The 6,000-nt window shown below is 36.2% G+C and overlaps 1 long non-coding RNA gene across 1 annotated transcript in view; it reads right to left on the bottom strand.

The window, feature by feature from the left end:
• Positions 1–3,180: 3,180 nt before the first annotated feature.
• Positions 3,181–6,000, bottom strand: part of LOC145533140 (uncharacterized) — a 76,953-nt gene continuing 74,133 nt past the window's right edge. Inside the window, exon 4 of the long non-coding RNA XR_014073887.1 lies at positions 3,181–4,879. This is a non-coding gene — a long non-coding RNA (uncharacterized LOC145533140). The remainder of the gene's footprint in view (positions 4,880–6,000) is intronic.

The raw sequence follows: 6,000 nt of genomic DNA, 5'->3' as shown, positions 1-6,000 counted from the left end.
AGAAGGCTCTAGCTAATGCAATAGCAAGAATATATAAATTGGGGCTGCTAAGTCACTTCAGTCATGTCCGACTTTGTGCGACCACATAGACGGCCACCCACCAGGCGCCCCCGTTGCTGGGATTCTCTAGGCAAGAAAACTGGAGTGGGGTGCCATTTCCCTCTCCAATGCATGAAAGTGAAAAGTGAAAGTGAAGCCGCTCAGTCGTGTCCGACTCTTAGCGAACCCATGGACTGCAGCGCACCAGGCTCCTCCGTCAATGGGATTTTCCAGCCAAGAGTACTGGAGTGGGTTGCCATTGCCTTCTCCAATATAAACTGGGGAAAAAAGAATCAAATATATTTTTAGTTGTAGATGATATGACTGTGAGGAACACACAAAAATTTGATAAGACAATAAAGATATTTGTATAGACATATATGCTTAAAAAACATTTATTATATATGTATTTAGGATTTAAGAGAATCATACTTCCCTAGAGACCATTCCAAGTTAGTTGATAGCTTGAATATATCTGCATATAACTATACTCATATGGCAGAGAAGGCAATGGCAACCCACTTCAGTGTTCTTGCCTGGAGAATCCCAGGGACGGGGGAGCCTGGTGGGCTGCCATCTATGGGGTCGCACAGAGTCGGACACGACTGAGCGACTGAACTGAACTGATAGACACTCTTACGTCTATTTTTCTTCTATTTCATATTTTTTTCCATCTCTTATTTTATTTCTGGTCTGCTTATACTCAGTCTCTTCCTATACACAGGGATTCTCTACGTATCTTCCTTTGTCTTTTTTTTTTATCTTTCTTAACATTGCTTCAACGAAGATCACTTTCAATCTCACTCAGTATCATACTCATGACTTCAGAGCTTCCTTTCATATGAATAATATTCACATTTTCAATAAGACCTCTCCTGAGAATTCTAGTCTTACCACGCGCTATGGCCCAGGGATGTCCTCAGTGCTCAATATGATATGCACTTCAATCTGTACATTTGCAATACAGAACACACATCCTCATTCCTCTGAAAAAAAAAAATTAAAACTTAACTCTGTTAATTGTCATGACTTCACTATCTCTGATAAGATCATCACCCATGTACCAATCACACAGGTGTGCATGGTTGAAATCGTTCTTAAATTTATATCTATTTCTTTGATATTTTTATAATCACTATTTATTTGCCTTTTCATTGCCATTTTCTTATTTTATGTCCTCTTTAACTCTCACATTGATTATTAAAGTTTTTTTTTGTTGTTGTTGATAATGTTTTTCTGTCACCATTCATGTGCTCCAATCCATTCTGAACTCCATTAACCATATTTGTCTTCCTTTTGCAGACATTTAATTCCATTAGACATATTAAAAACAAACAAACAACAAAGCTCAATTAAATCCACCTTTCCTATACTTTAATAACTGAGTACTCTGACCTGGCAATTCATGCCTTTTAAAAATCTTATATCTTCTAACTCTTACTTTTGCCACCTAAATTCTAATCGAACTGAACTATTTATTTGTGTCCCTACACAAAACTATCCTCTCCCATCTCTGAGAAATGACTTATAGGCCTTCTCTATTTGCAATCCCCTTCAACATCATCACATGCCATAATTTACCTATTTCTTACAATAAACAGCATAAATACTATCTTTTTAGTGAAATTTCTTTAGCCAGAGTAACATCGTCTTTCTCTGAGCTCCACTAGCATTTTAACTGCACCATTTTATAGTATTTGTCTCTTCTATATTATATTAGAGTCATATTGCAGACTTGTTAGATGCTGAAGGAGAAGACACAATTGATCTGTGTTCAGACTCTAAACCCACAGAAATTGTGAGATAATAAGTGGGGTTTTTTTTGTTTTTTGTTTTTTTTTAGCTGTTAAATTTACAGTAATTGTGTAAAACATAAAATGAAGCAAAATTTTTGATGTCTGGAAGTGGGTGTTCTTGTCAAATACCTAAAAATGTGAGAGCAGCTCTGAAATCACTCAATAGGTAGAGGTTGAAATAATTTTGAGGAGCATGTTAGAGAAAGCCTAAATTACCTTAAACAACTGTTATTAGAAATATGGACTTGAAATATATTGCTGGCGAGGGCTCAAAAGGAAAGGAAAAAACACATCTTCAGAAATTGGAGGAAGGAAAGTCCTTGTTACACAGTGACAGAAAATGTGGTAAAATTGTCTCCTGCAGTCATATGAGAAGAAGAACTTAAATACTGAACTTGTTATATTTAGCTAAGGAAATTTCTGAGAAAAATATTAAAAATGTCACCCTGATTACTTATTGTTGCTTACAATAAAGAGAGATTATTTGAAGGAAGAACTAGTAAATAAAATGAAACCAGGGCTTGATGGTTTAGAAAATCCTCAGTCTCTCAACCAGGCAAAAGCCATTAAAATTAAGAAATTGCTTCTAAAAATATGGACAAGAGAAAAAACGGGGTACCCATAAATCCTTTTACTAAAACCATAGAAAGACCTAAAGTTCACTGTATACAGTCACTCTGAGGCCCTTTTAGGAGATTAAGCTTGTGCCTCACATATACTCTCAAACCATAAGGTCTTTGGGAATCTTAAGGGCATTGCCCCTGAATCATTTCAAAAGGAGCCAAAGATAGAGAAGGGATTATAATGAAAAAAAAGAAAGAAAAGAAAAGAAAAAACATGAGTGTGGTCTTTGTACAACAAAGTGAAAACTGAAATACACTGCAGACCCCCAAAGTTCTTAAGAAAACTGTCTGAGCAGAGGCACTACTATAAGGAATTGAAATTGACAGAGAGTACAACTGGGTAGAACCCTGTTGGACCTTCAAAATATTACTGGCTCAAAGCAAGCTGATAAAACTATTCAGCTGCAAACATATACAAACTAGGTATTACAGGTATTGAATTGTGGACTTTGAATGAGGTGGGAGGGAGCAGCTATTCAGAATGTTTATTTTGCAAAGGCTTAAGAAAATGAAGTGTAATTTTTTTCCACTGACAAAATACACTAGGACCATGTCATCTGACACTGAACCATACCATTTACCTTCTTGTTTGCAAAGATTTTTTTTATTTTTCTGATATGTTCAAGAGTGTTAGTATTTTCCAAGAGGGATGATTCCATGGTCTCCCCTGCATTAACAGGAGAGAATACAGTGAAGGAAACAACTAAGTAGACTGTTGTGACTGATAGTTATTATGAAAAGGTTTATTGCAAAGGTTGGTTATACATGTTTACTAATAGTATGCTTTTTTGCAAAATCTCCCTAGGGCAAGAGATCAGTGAGAGAGAGCCAAACAGCAATACAATTTACAGATGTAGTTGGTAAGTCAAAGCCAGAAAGCTTTCTGAGCCAAGACGGGACCAATTAACGCAGCTATTATTGAAACCTTGATGTCCAGGTTAGGCTCTGTACCTCTGACCACAATGAGTAGTATTTTTGAAGTTTTGATACAGTTTATTAGATTTCTATTGATTTGGATGATTCACTAAATAATTTATTATTTAATGAATTCTATGTAACAGCATAATTAACCGACATAAATTAAACCATACTTATGCAAACATTGTCAATGACCTCATCACATTCAACTTTACATATTTAAAAATCCATAAGATTCTACACAATATAATGGCCGCCTATTGCCGGGAGCCAGCTCACAAGATCCCACCCATGACAGAGTCATGAGAAAGAGGACTGATTGAGCACAGCTTCTCAGGCCTCAGGGATTCTCAGAAGGCTGCCTCAGCACTCACCTTAAAGATGGTATCTGTCTTTCTGATGTTTGCTACAATAAACTTCTTCTTATTTTCTGTGACTTAGAAAAATTCCTGATTCTCTTGTAAAATAGATCAATCTGAAAACTCAATCAACAAGGCCCCTGAACGGTAGCACCCTAAATAAAATTATCTGGGAAATAGAGTATGCTGATCTAAATTCCTTTTGCTAACATATTGGTTTATTTAATAAATGTACCTGTGCCTTTGGAGCTAATGTGCATGACTGTTCCTTAATAATAAAATAGCATTGAGAGCCTCTGCACAGAAAGCCCCTATGGGCACAAAACCCTTTGCAGGAAAATGGGCTTGTTAGGAAATATAAGAAATATTGCTTTATGAAACTGTTACTTAGTCTATATTTACTCACTATGTTTTTACTCTTAACGTATTTAGCCTATATAATGAAAGCATAATAGTTAGAGATTTATATAAATAGAAGTTTAGCTTTAATACAAATAATAGGACAATTGTTGATTTAACTGATGATTCTTACTTAGAGCTGACCTTCAGCTTGCTGTTCTATGACTTTATGGAACCACATTCTTTTCTGTTAAGCTCAAGGCATAGGATAGATTACCGAACACAGGTTTTACCTTGAAACTTTCTATTGATGAATTCTTTCTGTGCCTGATACAAAATTGTTCTGACTGATCAACCCTTATCAATGGAGAGTCACAAGATGTTAGCTGGCCCCCAGGCCAGAAGATGATGTAAACAAAATGAACTAAGATATGCAAACGATGTCGGTAAGAGTCAACACTGTTGACCCATTAAACTGATTTGGTATGACTCTATACTTTACATTTGTTTCTATGTACCACTAAAAACATAAAAGCTGTCTTAAAAACAATAAAGTCAGAAGACACTTGGAAACACTGAGACTCGCTGTGTCTTCTCATTCGCATCGCCGATGCCGTCCATCCTGAGGGAACCCCTGGACCTGCTGGAGCTGGACTCCGGCAGCCTATATTGCTATTTTTGCTGTGTTTCAGCTTCACATTTTATCTTACTTAATTTTTTGGCTTCTCCAAATGGTTGAATTCTGCCATCAGGATTTTTAAGCAGTGCAATTCCTCTGGATAAAATATTCAGATTTTCCTCCTTCCTGAAACACACACACACCTTTTATGACATTTTAAAAAGCAACTTCTACTCAACATTTAAGAAAATTCTTTAACTCTCAATCTAAGTTTGGTCAATCTTTTAAAATTTGTTATAATGAATAGTACTTTTCCTTCACTGCACACATTTCACCATTACTTACTTTAGGATTCTTTGTTGTACATTTGTCAGTCCTATTAGACTTTTTAAGCTACAACAGTACTGGTAGATATCTTATATTTACTGAACCATGGTTGATTTGCTTTTTAAAAAATACTTTTTGACTAAGACACAGGGCAAATTGGTAATAGATACTGAAAAGTTTCCTGCAGTTATCATGTTCATAATCTAGTAAATTTTATTTCCTCTTGATAGGAATCATGGTTGTATAGAGATAAATAGGATATTGTATATTTAATAAAATGGATTAGATTTGTTAAGTCATTTACCTGCTACTCACCTCTCAAAGTCTTTTCAAACACACTGACAATTTTGAAGTGCCTGAACCTGGGCTTGATATCAAAATTAGAAAATAAACCTCTAATTAAGTGGTATCATTAGTAATTGCGTGCCCACATCACACTTACAACCTTAGATATATACATATGTTCACTTGTATTTATACTGACTTCCCTGGTGGCTCAGATGGTAAAGAATCTGCCCTCAATGCTGGAGACCCGGGTTTGATATCTGGGTTGAGAAGTGCCCTGGAGAAGAGAATGACAATCCACTCCAGTATTCTTGCCTGGAGAATTCTATGGACATAGGAGCCTGGCAGGATACAGTCCATGGGATCACAAAGAGTCAGACATGACTGATTGACTAACACTTTCACTTTCATTAGACTCAGGAGAGGGCTCTTAGAGAACAATGGTATTGAGCTTACAAAGACAGGTAGTGCTAACATCGCACAGATGAATATGAGATGGGGAAGATTGCTGCAAGTTGAGTGCAAGGATGAGTGAAGGCAAGGAAGCAGGTGAAACACGCTTGTTTGGGGTATAGAGAACTTTAAGCAAGTAGTTGACAACACAAAGATAAGTTGAGATCATAATATTTAAGTTCTTGAATGTGGAACCACCGTCTATTTTGGCTTAAGGAATTACATTATCGAAAGAGTGTATT

This window comes from Giraffa tippelskirchi, chromosome 2, assembly GCF_054371585.1.
Source record: "Giraffa tippelskirchi isolate mGirTip1 chromosome 2, T2T-mGirTip1v1.2.pri, whole genome shotgun sequence".
NCBI lineage: Eukaryota > Metazoa > Chordata > Mammalia > Artiodactyla > Giraffidae > Giraffa > Giraffa tippelskirchi.
The sequence above is the reverse complement of the archived record's forward strand: the minus strand, read 5'-3'. Positions and strand labels throughout refer to the sequence as shown.